Source organism: Pelodiscus sinensis, chromosome 9 (assembly GCF_049634645.1).
Source record: "Pelodiscus sinensis isolate JC-2024 chromosome 9, ASM4963464v1, whole genome shotgun sequence".
NCBI classification, from domain to species: domain Eukaryota; kingdom Metazoa; phylum Chordata; order Testudines; family Trionychidae; genus Pelodiscus; species Pelodiscus sinensis.
This window is the reverse complement of record NC_134719.1, coordinates 42,336,352-42,350,596: the sequence shown is the minus strand read 5'-3', so window position 1 is coordinate 42,350,596 and position 14,245 is coordinate 42,336,352. Positions and strand designations below refer to the sequence as shown.

General features: G+C 42.0%; 1 long non-coding RNA gene across 1 annotated transcript in view; it reads left to right on the top strand.

Annotated features, from left to right (window-relative positions):
• Nucleotides 1-2,348: 2,348 nt before the first annotated feature.
• The window catches only part of LOC142830593 (uncharacterized), a 65,353-nt gene continuing 53,456 nt past the window's right edge, over nucleotides 2,349-14,245 (top strand). Inside the window, exon 1 of the long non-coding RNA XR_012905970.1 lies at nucleotides 2,349-2,555. This is a non-coding gene — a long non-coding RNA (uncharacterized LOC142830593). The remainder of the gene's footprint in view (nucleotides 2,556-14,245) is intronic.

Sequence of the window (14,245 nt, the reverse complement as noted above, 5' to 3'; positions counted from 1 at the left end):
CTTACCGTACTTTTTTTTTCAATTCACTAGTGATTTTGACTGTTAGGTTCAAATCCAGTGACTAGAATGGCCATAATAGCCAACAGTTCATCTTTTGTTTTCTGTATTATATGTGCACTATGGCTCAGCATCAGGTTGAGAAATTATCTTCCAAATTTCCTCACTGAAATAGAACCGTAGGACTGGAAGAGATGACGAGAGACATTCTAATCCGGTTCCCTGCACTCGAGGCAAGATTAAATATTATCTAGACAAGTGGTCTCCAAACTTTTTACTCCCAAGATCACTTTTTTAATTTAAGAGCAACCAAGGATTTACCCAATCTCTTCTCAGAGACTTCACACCAAGAAGACAATATGGTGATTAGCAACAGTCAGCACAGAGTGTTGAGGTGCAGGAGAGAGTGAGGGGCATAGATGCTGAGAGTGAGTCTGGATGTGGGAAGGGACTCCAGACTTGGGAAGAGTGCTGGGGAGCAGGAGTGCTTTGCTAGGGAGCTTACCCCAGTCTGGAGCCCCCTTCTGCACCCAAGCTCTTTCCCAGAGCTTGCGCCCCTCACTCCCTCTTGCAGCCAAACGTTCTGGATACAGGAGGTGTTCTAGGCTGGGGCAGAGAGTGGGGGGCAGGATGGAGTGAAGAGTGTTGTCTCTGGGAGGGGGCTTGGGTGCCAGTTCAGGGCTAGCACAGGGGTCAGTGCCTCTGCCTGACTCCACTCTGTTCCTGGAAAAGCTGGAGCTGGTTCAAGCACTTTCTGTGTGGCCCCTGGAGGGGTCTCCATGCTCTCTACTGCAGCCTGCATCTGCAAATACCACCACTGCTGGCTGGTTCCCGAGTAATTCTTGCCATGTTCTTTTCTACTTTAGTATCAGATCCTACCTCGGTTTCCCTGCAAGTCACTATGGTAGATGTCCAAGCACTACTAAACTTTTTGATGAAAAATGAAACAAAAAAGTCACTTAGCACTTGCTGTTTCCACATTTTCTGTTACTATTCCCCCTCTTCCAAATGAATAGCAGACATATCGTTGCTTTTCCTCTGCTTCTAATGTACTTGTAGAATGCTTTCTTGTTACTCGGTCATTTGCAGTGCTAATGCAATTTTCATAGTTTCTATCATAACAGAAATGAAACAAATTGACGCTACTTTCAGAAGTTATATAGTTCCACATTTTGGGCCTAGTTCTGAGAAATTTTATTCGCATACATAATACTTGAGCAAATAGACCCGTTGGAATCAATAGGAGAGCTTGAATAACAAGGCTTTTCAAAATTAAGCTTAGTAATGCTACCTCTTTCTGTTCCTTTTAGGTCTTCTCCTTTGCTTTTCCATCAGAATGGTTCTTGTTGATTTGTTTCCATCAGATGATATAGTTTGATCCATTAGGGATCCAGTTGATCCTCTTTCCAAGTTGTTCAGACCTATATTTAATTTCAGTTTCTTGTGCTTTGCTATAAAATGGTTTCTTCCAAGCTATGCTTCCAGTCAAACCCACACTATATATCACTTGTCTCATAGTTTCTACCTTGCAATGTCAGCATTATTATTATTATATCCTTACAGCAAGCAAGGTGAGAGAGTCTATTCATATGAATGATGATTCTATTTGCTTTGATCTGTTTGATGGCAATTAGAGAAGGACTCAAACTAGAATCACCAGAACTTTAAGGAAGGACAGATTTGGATCCATATTTCACCATTTGCACCTACACTATGTAGAATGAACAAGAACACTGAATGTGGACACCTTAATACTTGGGGAAACTCAGTCTTAGGACTATTTCTTAAAATAAATAATGATGATTCTGTGGTTTACTTCTGCTCCTCATTATGCTTCTCAGATAACATTCAGCAGTTCTTTTTAGCTTAATATTTTTAAGCACTGAGGAGGACTTAAAACATTTTTGCTATTAGCTGGATGGGGTAACCCAATTAGCCTCTAGTGTTTTTAGAGATTTGGGTTATTCATCTCTTTCATTAACTGCAAAGCAACATGAAAGGGCATTTTGTGCCTAACATTTCTGTAATAAAAGGACTGATACAGGTAATATTTTCATGATGGAGCCTGCATAGTTATATGGGCACTCAGGCGTATGAGCTGCAGACAGTCTTTCTCTGCCTAATGGGAACTCATCTGGTTTTTGTCGGAGTCGAGGTGTAATCATGCAGGCAGAAGCAACGTATGCTGGCACATATATAAGGAACCCATTTACTGAGTCACTGTCATTTGAACAGCGGGGAGCTTGACTCCCTGAGGTGTATCTAAAGCATTTCAAGCTCACTGAGTCAAGACTAAATAACACCCAGCTGGGTAAGAACAAACACCTGTCAGATAATTTTGCTAATGGTTGGTTTAGCTAGCACTGGTCTCCTCCCTTCTACCCCTCCTTCTGAATGCAGCATACTGGATGTGTAGGGCATTTTTTCCAAAACATCAGGTTCCTGAGTAGCATAATCTAGTGGGAGAAGGAAAAGCCTGTGACTCCTTGTTTGTTTGTTTTTTCCCTCTTGCTCGAGGCAGAATGGCCACAGTTCCATGATGAGCGTTAATGTCCAGAGTGAGTGGTTTTTGTTCATATATATTTCACATGGCGTTTGTATTCCCTGATCAGAGGTATGTAATCCTTCCAATCACTTTTCTGGTGGAAATCCTCCTAGAATGGATATTGAAATGTGCTTTTTGTATGCATTTTAGCATGAGAGGTTAGCTTCTGCTTTCCATGTGCACTTGTTTATTTAATGAATGACTTCTGCTGAGTAATTTCAATGGGTTTTGAAAAAGGCCCCCTAAAAATCAATAACACAAAAGTGAAAATAGTAGGGCAAGAATACTGCCAAGGAAATCCCTTAAAAAATAAATTCTTACAGATTTAGTATTGGTCAGCCAGCTCAATCAATGACTCATGAAGTCATCTGTGTTCAGTTGTTGAGCACCTGACTAGGCTGCCATTGGAATCATAGGAATTGTATTCATTGATTTTAATGGGGGATGGATTGAGCCTTAAGGCCATTACATAATTACCACTACTCCATAGTTAATACTGGTATAGCATTTAAAACATGTATAGAGCTATGTAAATGAAAAGATTTACTATTATTATTTTATCATTTCATGACCATATTTTCCAAACCAAAATTTTCCCAGCCTCTCAAAAGAAGTGTTGTGTCTAATAAGCATTCTAGTAAAGTTTCTGTTCCTAGGAAGATGACTTTTTAGATATGTTAGCCAGTAGGTCTGTACAAAATAACAAAAGTAAGGCACTTCCAATGCTTTGTATGGTCAAGGCAGCTCCCCAGTTTCTCCATCAATCTTCATTCTGTAGAGATGTTCACAATGGCAATCTTTTATCTAGCTTGGCTTTACGCCACTATTCTTCACATGAAGACAAAGAATTGTGGTGAAATAACATGAACATGTTGATTTAATCCCAGAGGGATGAGAATTAAGAACTACTGGTCTGATCCTGCCAACACTTGCTCACACAAGCAATCCCACTGATTTCAATGGAATCAATCCCATAAGTAAAGTTAGTTACTTACATGCACAAGTGTCAGCAGTATTATTTTGCTCCATCCTCAGTGCAGTCTGTCCTGAGGTTATCACACAATGTTAGCACATTGCACGATATACTGTGAAAAGAGTTACTAATGAGGTTAAAAATCTTATATAGTAACATATCACAGTCAGAAAAAAAATAATTTCAATGGGAGTTATCGCCTACATACTTCTGAGGATTTTATTCTCTGTGGGAGACAAGGCAAACTGTAAACTGGGCATCCACTTCTATTGCTAATCCCATATTGGCAACTGTAAACATTCAACAATCATGAGTTATGCCCAAATATCATGTGATTGACTTACAAATAATGAGACTTTATAAAAGTAATAATTGGTGCGGGTTGGTTTGCTTTCTGGTTTCTGAGACATTTCTCACTTTGTACCGTGCTTGCCGTATTTTTTACATTTTTATGTATAAACATGGACAACTTTTTAAAACACTGAAATTCTCATGCAATCTTTTCATTTCAGGAGTGTGGCGCTGGGGTGGCAATGTGCAGTATTTCTGGGTTTATCATCAGTAATCTCCCTGAATTCTAGAGAAGTTCCTGATAAACCCAGGAAGCTGAGGAGCAAATGCCACCACCTCCTCTGCTGCCCCAGAATCTGAGTCAGGCATAGCAAAGGCTTCTTCCAGACAAGAGTCTGAGATGCTTTTCCCTGTGGTGGTTTGGGGCCTGAGGAGGGCAGGCGTGGCATGGCTGGCTTGGGATTCCATCAGGGAGGTGGGGAGTTGGGAGCACCTCTGGCTGAGAGGAGTGGGGTACTCAAGCCTCTGGCCAGCTCAGGGGTCCTCTGGCTGCTGGGGGGAAAAAGGGATGGAGGGCTTGTGGGTGATGAAGGGGTTCATAGGATTATGGCCATGGAGGGCAGTGCAGGCAGACGGGGCAGAGCTTGTGGCTAGAATCCACAAAAGGGGACTCCACCCCCAGCCCATAAGTATGTGTTACACATGATAATTCTGCACAAGGATGGTGGATGCTCCCAAGCATCTATCACTAACTAGTCATAGACTTTAAGGTCAGAAGGGACCATTATGATCATCTAGTCTGACCCCCTGGACAATGCAGGCCACAGAATCTTAGCCACCCACTCCTGGAATAATCCTCTCACCTATATCTCAGATATTGAAATCCTCAAATAGTTTAAAGACCCCAAGATGCAGAGAATCCTCTAGCAGTGATCCATGCCCCATGCTACAGAGGAAGGCGAAAAACCTCCAGGGCCTCTGCCAATCTACCCTGGAGGAAAATTCCTTCCCGACCCCAGATACGGTGATCAGCTGAACCCTGAGCATGTGGGGCGAGACTCACCAGCCAGACACCCAGGAAAAGTTCTCTATAGTAACTCCTATCATCCCTCCATTGGCCTATTTACCACTGATAGTGAAAGGTCAATTAGTTACCAAGATCATGTTATCTCATCAAACCATCCCCTTCATAAACCCATCTAGCTTAATCTTGAATCCAGATAGGTCTTTTGCCCCCACTACTTCCCTTGGAAGGCTGTTCCAGAACTTCACTCCTCTAATGGTTAGAAACCTTTGTCTAATTTTGTGTCTAAACTTCCTGACAGCCAGCTTATATCCATTTGTTCTTGTGTCCACATTGGTATTGAGCTTAAATAATTCCTCTCCCTCCCTGATATTTATCCCTCTAATATATTTAAAGAGAGCAATCATGTCTCCCCTCAGCCTTCTTATGGTTAAGGTAAACAAGCCAAGCTCCTTGGCTGCCTCTAGACTGGCAAGTTTTCCACAAAAGTGGCCGCTTTTGCAGAAAAACTTGCCAGCTGTCTACACTGGCCACTTTGAATTTGCACAAGAACACTGATGATCTAATGTAAGATTGTCAGTGTTCTTCCACAAATACAATGACTCTCCCATTCAGGAAAAAGCCCTCTTTCACAAATGCTTTTGTGCAAGAGGGCCAGTGTAGACAGCTGAGAACCGTTTTGCGCAAAAAAGCCCCGATGGCGAAAATGGCGATCAGGGCTTTCTTGCGCAAAACCGCGTCTAGATTGGCACAGATGCTTTTCCTCAAAAAGTGCTTTTGCTCAAAAGCATCCGTGCCAATCTAGATGCTCTTTTTCACAAATGCTTTTAATGGAAAAACTTCTGTTAAAAGCATTTGCCGAAAATCATGCCAGTCTAGGCGCAGCCCTTGAGTATCCTTTCATAAGACTGGTTTTCCATTCCTCGGATCATCCTAGTGACCCTTCTTTGTACCTGTTTCATTCCTAGCCATTTTGCATAGAATTATTACATTAGTAGTAACGTATGTGTGCCTGGTGCATATTATAGCTGGAATTGGTGATGCTAAGTATAGTTAAGTTTACTCAGCTCTTCCAGTTATAAGACAGCATTTTCAATTGTTGGGTAATTCTGTCCTACTTTAACCATTTGGAGAGAAAATGTCATGCTGGGTATCTGTTTCAGGCTGATTTACTGGAAAAGTTTTCAACTAAAAATGGTTCCGATGTTTCTGAGATGAAGTTTGGGGAAAGATAGGTTGTTTTGCCCATGTTTAAAAAAACCCTCCAGCTTCTCGCAATCATTTCACTGAGAAACTCTAGTGCCTGCAGGTTTTGGAGCAAGGGTTTGAAATGTGGTAAGGGCAGGGTTTCCCAGATGCAGGAAATGCACCTTTTGCCAACCCTATGAAAGTCTGGCTGAATAATAAGCTCTTGAAAAATCTCAGTTTGCAAATATTCACCATATACCTTTTACTGTTTGGCTGCTAATTTATCAAACAACCCATGTGCACAGATCATGCTTCAAACCAGGGATATAGGCACTGAGCAGGATTTTCCCTTCAATTCCTCCTTCCAACTTTCAGGGGATGTTGTAGCAGCAGGCACCAGAACTCAGTGCTCTGCATGTCAGCACCCAGGCAGTAAGGAGGAATAACAGTCGGACTAGAATGCTGACAGCTGGGTCTGAAAGATTGGAACAAAGACTTGGAGGCTGAAACACTAAAACTGTGGGATCCAATGTGTATGAAGACTGAGATTGGGTGAAAAGCTGGGATGGTGGAAGGAGACACGGACTGGTTGGGACAGAAACTGGAAGAAGGATCCTCATTTGCTGTAGAAACTGGAATTATGTAGCCCAAGAGCCAGGCAAGATAAAGGGTGGTCTAATGGGAAAGGTATCTATTGAAACACTGGGGATGTACAAGTGTGGGGCTGGATGCATTTAAATGATCCTCCCTCCAGCCTATGGGAAGAAGCCACAAGCATCAAATGATCATGGTGACAACTAATGAAAAAACAGGGATGAAACTGGGGAGTTACAGATTCACAATCTGGTTCATAATCAGGGATCCAGAGCAGGATACTGAGCACAGAACTTTGGACAGCACTGCTCTTCAAAGGTTTACTGGTATCCAGCAAATACAGCCCAGAGAAACTGTGCCCAGAGACATGACTCCAGGGCAGAGTCACACAAAGAAAAACACTGTATACCCCTGTTCCACTTCTCCCTGCTAGTACTGTGGACTGCCACCTTGGCCAGTGCCCAGAGGAAGCTATCAAGAAGGTCTTGTGACCGGGGGGAGAGGGAGGCACAAGATGTGTGTAAATCAGGAGATCGGGGTAATCAAACTTAAGGAGGAGGTTGTGAAGATGCCGAAAGCGAGGCTTATGCCAGAATCTCCCTCTCACCACAGAAGAAGCAGGTGTCAAGGGAGATCGTGAACCATGTCAGGTATACATCCATGCTCATGGCTCTGTGAAAGAGCCGCCAAGTAATTTTCCTAGAAGGCTGTAGGAATACGGACTGGCCCACTGGGGATCCTCCTCTTCGTTGGGTATATGGCAACCGTAATACTGGCATTCCCTACCTTTGAAGGACTTTACAACTTTAGTATTCTTTTAATATTGTGTGTGTGTGTGTAATATGTTCACATATGCGATATTTTACAGTACATATTAAATATATTTTATAAGCTGAATTGCACTAGGGATGAGCCAACTGAAATTGAATTACCCTACTTACCTTTTTTTTTTTGTAGGTTTAAGTGAGATCTTCAGTGTCATTATAAAGCACTTAAGAATGTTCTGCTAATCTGATTGCTCAATTGGCTGAACATATTTAACCTTATACATTTGAATGGAGGGCTTGTAACAACAGACCATTCAGTGAAACTGAAATGAGAAAAAAATTGTTGAACTGATTTCCTTCCTTCGTATGGAAAGAATTTTGCTTCCCAGCCTGAAAATGTGTAGGTAAAGTTTTTACTGGAATCAAATTTAAATGGTTGATTTATGAGACAGCTCATGTCTCTGCTGTGGACAGGTCAGGAGTATAGTTCCTGGACTTGGTGCCAGATTTGCAGGGCAAGTAGCAGCTTTGATTGCACTGGAGCCAAGTTCACTCAGCTAATGAGGGAAAGGAATACCTCACTGGCACTCTTCTCATCTATGGCTAATGTAGAGGGGGCACTGATAAGTTCCCAATGGCATCACATGCAATGCTATTCTACTGAAATGATGGAGCTGGTGACATGAGACTTTGAGGATGATGGAAATGGTAAAAGGGCTAAAGCAATTTGTCATGCTACAAGTGTAGAGCAGGAGATGTATGCTGTGGACTTACGGCAACAGCGTACGCAGTATGTGCAGACTACAGCCATGTTTTAAAAGGACACAATACTTGGGATTTTACAATCCCATAAATATCCTGTACTGGCCTCAATGCAAGCTCTTGTTGTGAGTGTTCTGGTACACTAACCCCTCTGATGTCTGGTAGTGTTCTGCCTATCACAAGCTTGGAGAAGAGTAACCGTATGTGCTCCAAGCATTAGGTTCTCCGGATGACAGCAGGTTTCCATAAATATTCACTAGCTACTAGAAACAGATAATTCCTTTACTGGGGCTGCAAGAAATTAAATAGTGCAAATACTTTAGGGACAATACTTACAACTATAATGACCAAGGTAATCAAAGCAAAAGTTCCTAATGCAGCCCCTAGGGGCAGTATGGTGCAAGGGTATAAAAACATTTTCCATTGCAGCCTCTCTACTTCATATTCATGGCTTCATCTGTTTCTCCTGCTGGTCCCCTGCCAACAGAAGGATTCATCTCTGTAAACTCTCAAACTTCCAGCCCTAAATTTCAAATTGTTTGCTCCGTAGCCTTCCCTTCATAGCCAGATGCTAGCTGCTGCTGTCCCTAACCTGATGCTCTTGCTCTTGCATTAGCCACAATCTGACTGTAGAGACAGGTCCCTTTTGATATCAGCATATTTCTTGTTCTCCTGCATTCTGCAGATTAAGAAGCTCTGTGCTGGTGGATGTTGAAATGGACAATGCTAGATAAACCCTTTCCCTCTACATCAGACAGAGTGGTGGAAAGATTCCCAGAGTAAAAACAATGGTAAGTCCTGTGGTACTTTATAGACTAACAGATTTATTGGAGCATAAGCTTTCCTGGGTAAAGAATCACTTCATCAGATGCCCACGAAAGCTTATGCTCCAATAAAACTGTTAGTCTATAAGGTGCAACAGGACTTCTTGTTTTTGCAGATTCAGACTAACATGGCGAGCCTTCTGATACTTATTCCCAGAGTAATGAGCCATCTGGTCCATTACAGTACTGTAAATGGTTCAGTTAAGACCCTGCTCAATAAGCAGCCTGCAAGCTGGATGAGATTCATCAGGATTTGCCACCTAGGGGTGGCCAAATACTTTATTTACCTGAGTATCCACAGATATGGATACTCTGGCTACATCTATACTGCGCTCTTTTGCGCAATAAAATATGCAAATGAGGAAGTGATGAATATTGCTGTGCCTCATTTGCATAGTTAATGAGCCACCATTTTGTGCAAGGGGCTTTTGCACAAAAAGGAGCCATCTACATCTCTTCTTTTTGCACAAAAGCCCCCTCTTGTGCAAGAGCTGTTCTGCCGCTTTTTTCCCCGGCAGAACAGCTCTTGCGCAAGAGGGGGGTTTTGCGCAAAAGCCTCTTGTGCAAAAATGGCAACTAATTAAGTATGCAAATGAGGCATGGTGATATTCACTGCTTCACCTCATTTGCATATTTACTTCCACCAGAGAGTACAGTATAGATGTAGCTTCACAGCTCCCATTGGCTCTCCCAATGGTGGCTACTAGAAATGGTGGCCCGGCCTGCACTACTTCCTGTATCTGGGAACAACAAACCACAGCCAATGGGAACTAAGAATGGCTGTACCTGCAGATACTCAGGTAAATAAAGCATTTGGCAGCCCACCAGCAGTGAAACTCATCTGCCCCTTGGACCACTTACTGTTCAACTCTGAATTAAGAACTCATTGAGATTGATAGGCATGAACTTAAGAGAAAGGGAATAGGAACTTTTCCTGAATATTTTTGGGGAGAGATAAGAGAGAGAGAGGGCAGAACACAGAAAAACAGGAAAATACACAGAGAACCTGAAAAAGTAGCTGGAAGCATGGTGTCTGACCCTGGAATAAACTTGGAGAGAGGTTTTTGACTTGGTGTAAAGGCTGAAAATTTTGCTCTTGGTGCTGTGAAGAAAAGAAATCCTTTGTGCTATTTGCTTCTTCTGCCTTCAGAGACACACGGTATTGTCCATGATTTGTAAATAGGCATTTCTTTGATGCAGTTTTGTTTATCACCAATTTCTATCTATCTCTCTAGAGCCCTGAAATTTGACTCAGATCAAAGAAGAAACAACAATACATTAATTTTTGTTACAAAGTCCCAGTAATAAGTAGTGAAATAGTCACCCATTCATAAAATCCTCTAAGGGCAAGAAGATTAGCATGCTTGAGCTGAAATCTAAGTAGAGCTAAATTCTAACTTCTTACCTTTTACCCATTTGTTCAGAATGCAGGGGACCTGAGTTTGATTTCTCAACTCTGCCCCCCACCCACTGCTAAGGTGCAGGGAATTGAACCAGGTGGGTACCTTAGCTAGAATTATGGAGAAGTGTTAGAGCAGGTTCTCCTGTTGAAGCTATGCCAAGACATGTAAATAATTTAACCTGCATTGGGCCAGAGAAAAGAACTGTGTGTGTGATTTACTAGGTCAGTGGTTAGGGACCATTAATGAAACACCCAGCTTTCTGTTCTGCATTGAACTTAGGGTTTCCCCAGTGCAGGTGAAAGTACTGAGCTAACGGGAGGGCACAAGTTCCTCCCCTGGCCAGTTTGTATGGGTTCAGAGTACATATACCACATTGGGCCTTGAAGGCAAGCTATGCAGGGAAACTCATTATTTGTGAATCCCAATGGGACCTAGGCATGAATTAGGTACCTAGCTGCTGAGCAGTGTCAGCAGCATGTGGCCAGATACCAAAACTGAGGCACTTTAACAGTGGATATATATGCACCAACAGGGTTAGGCAGAGCTGAACAGAGAGGTTTGGTGAATAACAGTAATGCCTAAAGTGGCAGGTAGGGTTGCCAGGTGTCCGGTTTTGAACCGGACACTCCAGTATTTGAGCTTTCTGTTTGGGAAACAAATTGAGAAAATATAAATGAGAACATATAAATGTCTGATATTTTCTAAATAAGATGTAATGTAGATTGTGATGTAATGTAAAGTGTGTCCGGTATTTTTGTTGAAACCATCTGGCAATCCTAGTACACTTCCAAGACCTCCCCTGTAAATGCCACCCTGATCACGCAATAATTCCTAAAGTGGAATAAACTCTTACAGCTGGAGCAAGATGCTGAATAGAGCTTCAAATTCCAGATTACATAGCAAATGCATAGGGCTGAAGACTGTGGCGCCATTCCTCATTATTTCTAACCACTCAGCAACCACTAGGTTGCCATGCAGTGTCAGTGGGTAATACTACATTTCTAACATTAGGTGGGGCTGAATGAAGATACAAATAGTAACCCCCCTGCCTCATTCAAAATGGAGTCCAACAGTTAGCTGCAAACTCTGTTGCTCTTCCTGAGAAAACATGGCTAAAAGTATCACAAGGTAAAAGATATCCAAATCTTTTCTTTCTGAGAGTGCCACAACCCAAAGAAGTCAATGCTGCAGTTGTAGAGTAAAAATGACTGATGTGTAAACTTTTAGACAAGAATGTGGCCTTCAATATGGCAGTCCTAGGGTACATTTGGCATATAAGTTGAAGCATGTATGTTCTTTAACTTTTTGTACAGTTTGGTCATGATTCTGATTTCATTCTGTAATAAATCAGGAATAGCTCCAATGAAATCAGTTATACTGGTGTAAAGTAGATGGAAGAAAGGGGAGACTCCTGTCCCTATACTCTCATGCATCATGTGAAGGCTAATTAATTTATAGTTGGGTGTAACTTGCATTTTTGTAAAAGTGATTTCAGAAGTCTCTGAAATACCAGAAAGTGAGCAAAAACAGTTCTGAATGCCTGTGAAATGTATCTGTTGATGGGTGTTTTCCTTCAAGATCAATTGTAAGACACATGTGAAACTGACTGATTAGTTAAAAAATATTTCATTTCAAATAAAATCATATGTATAATGTACATGTTCCATATGAAAGGCGCGGTGGGAATAGATAACATCCACAGTGCTTGAACCCAGAACTATTTTCTTCTCAAATCTGAAGAGTCCAGGAAGCATAGCTAGGTCTCTTTGGGGAAGCTGCATATCATTGCTAATAAAGGGGTCAATATAAGGTCAGCTTTTAGGGGTCAGGAAGCTGCTAGGACACTACTGTCCAATGCCCATGAGTCTAATTGTGCTGTTCTAGAAATGAAGCCCATAGCTCACTCTGTGGTTATATTTGTAGCTAGTCCATAGACCCTGGGAGGTCTGCTGAAGCAGAATTATTTTTGCTTTGATATCCAGTTTATAAAAGGGACCTTTTGTAAGAGGTTGGCTTTTTTTTTTTAATTTTCTTCAATGGACCTTTGGTATCTTGCTTTGGAGGGTAGACTGGAACTAGGAAGTCAGCTGCATTGAGTAGTTTTCCTTTGTGACCTGGCCCTCTGTGCACTCTAAAACATATGAAAGTCATATACCTGCAAGTCTAAGTTAGATCTTCAGATGTACTGAGCATATGGAAAAGGGGTTCTATGGTACCTTTCTGTTCTTGAATCTTACAGCTGGTAGAGGGGGAAAATTTCCTCAGCATTCTGGAGTGCAAACTAAGGACTCTTTTAAACGATACTGACTCACCTGGTCTCACAGAGAATGCCAGCTAATACTCAGTCCTTTCCATAAGCAGAATACTCTGAATATGCCCCTGCTCATCCTTGAAACGTCCACTGTGCCCCCAGGGCTTTATGCCAACAATGGCAACTTGTAAGCAGGCTTTAGCCTGGAGGATTGCAGCTCTGACAACATACGTTTTCACTGTAGTTAATGAGATAAACACCCCTCTCTACAGTATCAGACACAAGAAGCTGATGTGGGACCTAAAGTCATATCTGCTACCTGCTTGATCACAGGCTAACCTCCTTTCATCTTTTTCAGCCAAGATAGAAACGCTAAGATCTTGCCTCTGAGGCTATGTCTACATAACAACATTATTTTGGAATAACTCAGTGTGACTACACTACAAGTCATTATTTTGAAATAGTGGCGAACTGGAGGACTTCTTAATCTGACTCCTGGTAACCCTTATTTTATGAGGTGGAAGGGAAGTCAAAGGAAGAGTGTTTTTTCTTTGACTTCCTGCTGTGTAGACAGCACCAAAAGCCAAATTAAGCTATTTCGACTTCAGCTATGCAATTGATGTAACTCAAGTTGCATAGCTTAATTGAACTTTAGTCCTGCTGTGTAGATGTGCCCAGAAAGAGACAAGTATAGTCTTGTGGTTAAGGCAAGGAAAAGAGTCTGGTTCTGTTCTTGGCTCTGTCATAAATCTGATGTTTGACTGGCAACATGGCCTGCAGCCACATTTTCAAGGCATCTACTGTTTTGGACACCTGTGGTTTTGGATGTCTTTGGCCTGATTTTTCAATGGCACTGAACACCCACATCTGTGCTTGGTTACACTTGTTCCACCTCTGCTAAATGCATGGTATTCTGTGCCAGACTCTGGTAGGGTAGCTGCTTAACTCAGCTTATGTATATGACAATCAAGTAGGGATTAGTAACTCAGAGGGAGATTCGGCTTTTACAGCTAACCCTGAATAAGAGATGATTATCATTGCACCACTCCAGAAGCAGACCTCTTACTTAACCCCACACAGCTGCAGGAAAGATGCAGGGAGGCTGTGCATGGTAATGAGCAGGATTCTTGCCCCTTTCTCATTCCCCTAGGCAACTTTGAAGACTAAGCACTTCTACTGTGGGCCAGATTGTGGCTCAACGCTTGCCCAGAGGGACTGTGAATGATACTGAAGGAATTAGCAAGTTCCCTGCCCAGTTTCTTATTTGAGCACCAGTGATAGACACACAATGAGATGAGCCTAAAACAATAGTGTCACGATGGTACAGGTTACCTTTTCCTATTTTTAGTGTTATAAAGTGGTTACTTTACTGCTTTTGTTTGATCGCTCAGCTTCTATTTTCTTTGTCTTAAAAAAGGGATTTTAATGTTCTATAATTTACAAGCAAAATTTTTAGCTCAGCATCCTTTATCATCATAAGTACATGGGTTTTGTGCCTGTCTCAGGAAGCATGACTTTTTGAGGAGACAGCCAACCAATAATTCTTGATTACAAAGGGGTAGAAACCCATATAGATAGCGCTCATTTCACCCTCCATTACTGCTAACTGCAGGGTAACGTTCAAAG